This window comes from Mustela lutreola, chromosome 16 (assembly GCF_030435805.1).
Source record: "Mustela lutreola isolate mMusLut2 chromosome 16, mMusLut2.pri, whole genome shotgun sequence".
Taxonomy (NCBI): Eukaryota; Metazoa; Chordata; class Mammalia; order Carnivora; family Mustelidae; genus Mustela; species Mustela lutreola.
Window position 1 is genome coordinate 57,928,288 of NC_081305.1, and position 8,840 is coordinate 57,937,127.

Consider the following 8,840-nt stretch of genomic DNA (forward strand, 5'->3'; position numbering starts at 1 on the left):
GTTGATTTGACCAAGTTGTGAAGGCAAACCCTGGCTGGGGTGAGATATTAGTACAAATCTCTCTCTCTCTCTCTCTCTCTCTCTCTCTCTCTATTAGGGTTTTGCTATAATTCCATAAAGAACAGCAAAACAGTGGAGCTGTAGTTATATGAGGTTAATAAAGCATATTTGTAATAAAACGTGTTTTACGCCAATGAGAGTGATCCAGAAGAAAGCAGAAAATGGATGGTGCAGGAGAGAGAGGGAAGAATTGGTTAATTTAGTCCCTGAGCAGACAAGAGAGGATAGGACCTAGTGTCCACTGAGAGTGTCTCTGTATCTAATAGGAAGGCAGAGAATAGGGTCTCAGGTGCAGGTAGGAGGTAGCTGTCCTGGGAACGTTCTGATGGCTTCTCTTCTCTCTCTCAGAATGAAGCAGGGTCCAGGGTGAGAATAAGGAGTGTGGTTAGGGCTAGAGTTTCAAGGGGAGGAGAAGGTGTGTAGTTATTCCAGGAGCGTGAGAGGGTGAATGGACAAGAGGAGGGCTTCCAGGCCATCCCCAGGCAGGTGATCACATAGCGTGTGTTTGTGTCCAGCCACACTGAGCCGGTGCAGGCACAGAGTAGGCAGAGAGCTGGGGAAGAACTGCCCACTGGTCTCATTCACATAAAAGCTGGGAACAAGACCTGGTGCCCAGGGAGTGCTAAAAGGAGGACAACTTAATGGCTAGAAGTGCTTTGATTTGGGAAATAGAAGGGCTATGAAAAGAACAGGGACCAAGGTCTTGTTTAGTCCTATCCATTTACAGATAGGAAAACAGAGGCCCAGGCAGGTCCAGGTTTCCCACACCTTAACATGATACTTTTTAAAATTTTAAAAAGATTTTGTTTATTTATTTGACAGAAAGAGATTGAGAGAGAGAGAAAGAGCACAAGCAGGGGGAGTGGCAGGCAGAGGGAGGGGGAGAAGCAGGCTCCCTGCTCAGCAGGGAGCCCCATGTAGGACTCAATCCCAGGACCCTGAGATCACGACCTGAGCCGCAGACAGATGCTTAACCTACTGAGCCACCCAGGAGCTTCTAACATGATTTTTTTTTTTTAATGTGAGGTGCTATAATTATTATGCTCATAAAATGTCCCCAGTAGAGGGGCATCTAAGTGACTCAGTGGGTTAAAGCCTCTGCCTTCGGCTCAGGTCATGATCTCAGGGTCGTGGGATCGAGCCCCGCATCAGGCTCTCTGCTCAACAGGGAACCTGCTTCCTCTTCTTTCCCTCTCTGCCTGCCTCTCTGCTACTTGTGATCTGTCTGTCAAATAAATAAATAAAATCTTTAAAAAAATTTAAAAAAAATTGTCCCAATAGATAAACCCAGGATCAGATGGACTGAGGTCATCAGCAAACATAGCCCAAGCCGCCCTGGATTGTCCTGCTGGTTATACAGCTGATTATGTAGAGAAGTCATTAAGCTGTAGGTGCTTTTCCTTTATGTCTCAGTGAAAGGCAGTGAGGTGGTTAATGAGCTTGTCTGCCTGGGTTTGAATCCCAGCTCTGCTTCTCACAGTCTACTTCTCCTGTGTCTCAGGTTTCTTATCTGTAAAATGGGGATGATAACAGCAGATGGGCCTCGTAGGGATTTTTTGTGGGAGGAATGAATAGGTCACTACATGTAATTCTCCTAGCACAATGCCTGCCACAGAGGAAACACCAAATAACCATGGTGATTATTATATCATCAAATCCCTTTAACAATCTAAGAGAGAGGTACTATTATGATCCCTTTTTGACTGTGACAGGAACTAAAATTTTAATGCTTGAATGGGTTAGTATGCAAAGACACACACACACACACACACACACACACACACACACACACGGCTGCATGTGTTTGTAATAATTCTGGGTGGAAAGGAAGAATAAAGAAGCCCAGGGAAGCTAAACTAATCTACATCGGTACATAAAGCAAATTTTTCACATTCACAAGATTGGCCAAAATTAGGTGGTCTTGGAACATCGAGTTCTGGAGAAGTATATGAAAGAACAGGTCATCTGGCACAGGTATAAATAGGGGCATCCCTGCTGGAGAGCAGTCTGGCATTCTCAGAGGAATTAAAGAGAAGGATGCCTGACAACCCAATTTCTCCACTCTCCAACAGGTCTGTACGTGAGGTACGTATGAGGATGCGAATTGAGTGCAGTTTAGAGGCAAAGGATTGGAGGGAATTTGATGTCCACATTGGAGGGAATTTTAGGGCTTGAGAAGCAGAATGTTGACTCTATGGTGGGATACCCCGCAGCCACAGAGAAGAGAAAGATTTGCACGTCACTGCACTGCTTAGTAAATGCCTAATGCTAAATGCTTTAAGATGCCAGCTGGCAATGATCCTATGAGAAAAGTGCCATATATATATATATTTTTTTTTGTTGTTGTTGTTTTGTTTTGTTTTGTTTTGTTTTTAAAGGGAAGAAGACGGAGAGAGAGAATCTTATACAAGCTCCATGCCCAGTCCAAGAGCCTGATGCGGGGTGATCCTACGACCCTGAGATCATGACCTGAGCCAAAATCAAGAGTTGGATGCTTAACCGACTGAATCACCCAAGCATCCTGAAGGTGCCATTATTTGACAATCTCCCATTCTACCCAGAGAGGTTAAGAAACTCTCCTGAAGGCATTCAGCTAGCAAGCAGCCTGGTGGGTTACTTAAACCCCAGCAGCCTCTCAGAATCCTTTCAAGACTCACTCATCCTGGGCGCCTGGGTGGCTCAGTGGGTTAAGCCGCTGCCTTCAGCTCAGGTCATAGTCCCAGGGTCCTGGGATCGGGTCCCATATCTGGCTCTCTGCTCAGCAGGGAGCCTGCTTCCCTCTCTCTCTCTCTGCCTGCCTCTCTGTCTACTTGTGATCTCTGTCTGTCAAATAAATAAAATCTTTGGGAAAAAAAAAAAAAAAAGATCACCTAAGGGTATTAAAAAAAAAAAAAAAAAAAAAAAGACTCACTCATCCTGAGCTAGAAATAAGCATAGCCACACAGAGAGCTCTCCAAAAGCACAATGAAAGAAAGATAATGAGGTTTGTGGCCCAATGACACTGTTGCAAATTTAAAATACACACAAAGAAACTAACTGTAAGGATACACATGAATCTTAATAAAAGAACAGAAGAAGGATGGAGGCCAAAAATTAAGCACGCTAGAGTGGATGCCTATGGGAGGGGGGCAGATGAAAGGGGGAAATTTCTAAAATTAAATTTGATCAAAGATGATTGCACAGAATCAGTTCAAGTCTGTGTGCTTGTGGTACCTAAGTAGGGAAGCATGGAGACTCCCAGGGAGGGGGAGATGGTGGGGGAGGGAGTGGGGTGGGGGGACACATGTACCTGGGAGAAACTTGGTCGGAGAAGAGGGACCAGCAAGAAACAGAGGCAGGGTGGTAAAGCTGTGTGAGGGTAACCCTGCAGCCAGGCTGCCAAGGGTTCAAATCCCAACTCAACCTCAGGGGATTCAAATTCCCTGTGGCTTTGTTTCCTGTATTTTTTTTTAAATAAGTAATTCTTTATGATTTTTTTAATTAACATATAATGTGTTATTTGTTTCAGGAGTTTAGGTCTGTGATTTATCAGTCTTACACAATTCACAGCGCTCACCATACTTTTTTTTTTAATGCCAACATGGGGTTTGAACTCACGACCCAGAGATCAAGAGTCACGTGCCCTAGGAACTGAGCCCGCCAGGCACCCACCCGCCCTAATATTTTTAAAGCCACACCCTCAAGAGAGATAACATATAAAGCCTCTTTTACCCCTCCCACAGACCTAAGGCAAGAAATCTATATTGCTCCTGGATGTTCTTACGGAAAGCCCATTTTTCTCTCTCTTGGATACTGCGCAGTGTATCCTCTGACTTGCCTTTTAAAAGGCTGGCTCTGGCTGCTGTGGAAAGGGGGCAAGAGTAAAAGCGGGGAGCCCAGAAAGAGGCTCCCGTGAGAGAGTCTAGTCAGGACCCATTGGGGGCCAGTACCTCGGTGGTGATGACAATTGGGGCAGGCGTGATGGGGTCAGATTGAGAATCTAAGACGGCAAAGGCTGATGGATTGGATGTAGGTGTGAGGGAAAGAGGGGGTGTCAAGGGCAAATGCAAGGTTTTTGGCCTGAGCGACAGGGAGAGTTTGGAATTTATCCCAGAGGCAGTCGGAAGTCATAGGAAGATGTTGAGCCTGGGGGGGGGGGGGGGGCGGGGGGAGGGGACTGGGTCAGATGCCATAATCACCAAGGAGGCAGCCAGGACTGGGAACACAGGCCTGGGAGACAGGCCACGAGGATGGATTCTAGCCCTGGCTCAGCCCCCAACTCACTGTGGGCTCCTGGGCAGGATAAAACTATTCTCTGGGCCTCCATTTCTCCAACCTACAAAGAGCCTGGTAGGAATAAAAGCACCCTGAAAGCCCCCTCAGGGCAAGTATTTTTGGTCCAAGATTCTCTGACTCAAATATTCTCAGGATGAGATAAATACACAATCATTATTCAAGGATCAACTTCTTCTTTTGAATCCTCCACCCCGAAGTCCCCTTGGAGAGGCACAGAATTTCTCTGGTCTGGGCAGGAGGGACATAACATCAGTGACAATGGCGGGTAGTATTTGTTGAGCATACATCCTGTGCCAAGGGCTGTCTGCGCTCTGTCAACACTGAGATCAGACAGGAGACCTGAGAGGTGGGTGCTTTATTATCCGCCCCTATTTGTAAGTGGGGAAACTGAGGCTCTGAAGAGGTGAAATGATTTGTCCAAAGCCATGTAGGAGCGCAAGGACTCTAGTGATGTCTCCCCACCTGCACGGCTACCTATCGCCTTGGTCCAGCCAGCCACCAGCCCTGCTCATCTGGATAGTCAGAGTCACCTGCTCGCTGGGCTCCTTCTACCCTCCAACCCCCAACATACTATGTTTTTCATACACAACTAGAAGGATCTTTGATAAAGCCGATGTCAACTCACATCCCTCCTCTACTCAAACCTCTCCCACAGTTGTCATCTCACTCTGAGTAGAAGCTAAGACTTTACAGTGGTCCTCAAGGCCCCACACAGTCTGCTCCCTGCCTAACTGGCCTCATTCCTCCCACTCTCCCCTCCCCCACTCTGCTCTAGCTTCCCTGGGCTCCTCTTTCTTCTGCCAACATGCCAGGTGCACTCCTGTCTCAGGGCCTTTGCACCTGCTCTTCTCTCTGCCTGGAGCCCTCTTCCCCCAGAGACCCATATGGCCCACTCCCTCACCTCCTCCTCCTTCAGGTCTCTGCTCAAATGCCACCTCCTCAGTGAGGCCTCCCCTGTCCACTATATTTAAACCCAAAGCCCTACTCTCACCCTCTTGTGTTCCGGCCCCTCATCCCCCTTTCCAGATATATTTTCTCTGCAGTCTTTATCATCTAACACACCATATATATATATATATATATATATATATATATATATATATAGTTTGTTTTTTTTAACTTCTTTTGCATGTTGATTGTCTATTTCCCTAGCATGTGAGCTTATGAGGTCAGGAATTTGTGTCTCTTTTGTTCACTGCTGTATCTTCAGTGCCTAAAACAGTGCCCAACACATAGCACATGCTTGATAAATATTATTGTCAAATTGATGAGTAAGGATTTGTCTTCAAGGCTGATGCTTGTAACCACCATACATTGTGTTCAAAACACTGTGTTGACTCTTCACGTGTTGGCTTCTGATCACATCTTTCCATCTCTCCTGCCCCTGCTAGGGTCCGGACAAAGAGCCCCTTCCTCCCTGGAGTCTGTTCTAGCTCACCCCTTCCCCCCACATTGCCCTGTTGGTGCCCATGTCACTCCCCTGTGTAAACTCCTCCAATGACTCCAGGATTGCCTCTCATAACCACCACACCTGGGTTTTTCATACTGTTGGTCACAACCAGTTAGGGGACTGTGAAATCAACCAACATTCTTCAGCAGAAAAGAATAGACCGGAGTCTGTGCACAGAGTGTAGACATAGTGCAGAGATAGGTGAAGTACAATTTCATGAAACTTCTGTTTCAGTGTTGCATGCATTCAGTTGTGATGTAATATCTCTTATCGTGGTCAAAACAGTTTGCAAAATCCTGTACTCCATAGTCCAGACTCCTAAATCCCATGCACAGACAGAAAGTAGACTGTTGATACCAGTTCAGATTTCTCTCTTAGCTGGTGGGGACCCAAGCCAAATGGTTTCACCTGCTTTGGTTCTTGGACTCCTTGCCACACCCTAACCACTGTTACAGTTCTCCACTGATAGATGATGAGATGAGGCTCAGACTGGGGAAAGCCCATGCCTGAGATCACAGGGCTGGGAAGAAGAGCCAATCTCCCTCCTCAAACTGCGCACTTGCTGGCCTGCCCTGCCCCTCCCAATCCCCCCACCCCACCCCATCTACATGGATGGCTCAGGTTTGCCGCCCCATCCTCAGCACCCCAGGTGCAAGGTGCCTCATAGATCCTCAGCGGGCAGTACCATTTGAACGCCCATTTTGCAGGCAGGAATACTGAGACAAGCATTTCCAGGAATCCACCATTCTATCACTCCTTCTCCCAACTTCTTTAAGTAGCAGGAGAGAGAAACGGCTAAGGCCATGTCTTTGACTGCCTGGGTTCAAATCTCATGTTTCAACACCGTGTGATCTCAGGCAACCTCTCTGGGCCTCAGTTTCCTTTCCTGCAAAATGGGAATAATAATAGTACTTACCCATAAGGCCATGCTTAGGACTTCAGTAAGTTGGAATACATGCAAAGTTCTTCGCTCAGCAGGCACAACCCTTTGCCGGGAATCATCCCCACAGCCCTATGTAATTAGATTTCTCTGTGCCCCCCAACATTGTTGTGGAGACCCAGAGGCCCTTGCCTGTGTTCCTACAGCTAGAAAATGGGAGGCTGAGAATTTGGATGCAGATCAGGCTGGGCTTTTAGCCACTGAGTCACAATAGCCCTTGGGATATTAGTATCGGCAGCAACACCAGGAGCATTTTCCAAATTAAGGAACATGAAACTCAGAGAGGGTAAGGACATGCCCAAGTCACACAGCGTGTTGTCAGAACCAAGATTTAAACCCAGGTTTGTGTGTTTCCGGGGGCAGGCTGACCTTTGCCCCATGACCCCCCCAATAAAGCTCTGATGGAGCAGGAGAAAAAAACACATTGAGTGGTGCCTTTGCCTCAGCTCGGTCTGAGAGGGGGTCTTCTATCCTTGGCTCCAGCCTTTCCGTACCCACCCTAAGGTGACTGCTCACCTGAAGACCTGGGGGTAGAGATACTGGGGTGGCATGGATGATGGCCTCTGATTGGGGCCCTGCAATCCCCCAGGATTTGGTGCTTGGAAAGCTGACGTTAGGTTGCCATGGCAATGGGTTTGGGGCGGTTGCCATAGCAGCTGAACTAGCCTGGGTTTAAAAATATCTAGGAGGAGGTTTGTGTTTGTGTGTGAGTGTGAGTGCGTGACCAACCGTGCTGTCGTGTGTGTCCAAATGGGAGGGCTTGGGGGGGGGTGTGTTAGCTGGGGCTGCAGGCATGACTTGGGGGTGGGGGCTGACCAATACTGGGGATTTCCGTGTGTGTTGAGCATGTTGCTGAGTGGCCTGTGAGGTCCCGTGTATTTTGTGCATTCGACTACGAGAGCCCTGGATCTGAATGTGTGTGATTATCCAGTTTGGTAGAAGGCAGGATTGGGTCTATTTGTCAGTCTACATATCGCATGTCACTAACATGTATGCCTTATGTAACATAGGCTGTTTATGTCTTATGGCTTTGATCATGTACTTGTAACTTTCAGGGTATGTGTGGCCAAGTGTGGAGTTATTTTGGCTACATGTGCACCCGGGACATACTCGGGTATCAGATGTGTGTCTCTCTATTTTTGCATGAGAGCCTGTGATATATATGGTCCACATGACTGAATGTGCATTATGCATTATGGGTGACTCTGTGTGTGTGTGTGTGTGTGTGTACCTATCCCCATGACTCTTCTTCATATATCAGCCTATGCCAGTGTGAGACTGTTGAGTACACCACCTGTATGTCTGCAGGAGGGCTGGTGTGAATGTGTGTGTGCTGGGGATGTGGAAATTCATGCCAAACTCTATAGATGTAGGGATATGTACCTTTGTGATGGGAGTATATGTGAATCAAAGGGTCTGAGGTGTGGAGCTCAGCCTGACCTGGGTGCCTCCCTGCATCTCTCTTGCCTCTTCCTTGTCTCCATAGCAACTAGCTCCTCAGTTCCCTCCAGGAAGACGGAGGGGGAGGATCCAGACTGCAGTGGACCACAACCCCCTCAAATCCCCCTTGGCTCTGGGGACAATGGGGGGGGAGGGGACAGATGGGAGGCCACTTCATCCTCCCCAGGCCATCTGCTACCGTCCCCATCCTGGGGACCTGAGAGCATGACAAGGGAGGGGCAGAGTGGGATGGAGCAGAGGGAGGGCCCCCAGCTGCCACAATTACCCCCACCTAAGCCCCCTCTGAGCCTAATCTTGTGTCTGGCTGACATAGGAAGAATCCTTGAAGACAAGGAATTCAGGGAGAACACTGAATATTAGCAATGATCCACTCCAAAGAAGGGCCCCCTACTTCAGGTTCTGAAACTAAGCTTGTCCTGAGTTCAAATCCCTGTTTCCTCTCTGCCTGTCTACCTGTGTGCCCTTGGATGAGCCACACTCCATTTTCCTGAGCGTCCACTTTGTTGTTTGAGAATCAGGTTTTCTTAATGACATGAATAGTAATACTTTGTCTATCTACAAGGGCCAAGACTGTTTTGTTCCCTCTTGTACCCCAGTGTTTGGGACAGTGTCTGACACGTAGTAGGGGGTTTGTAAGTGATGTTGATTGACCTG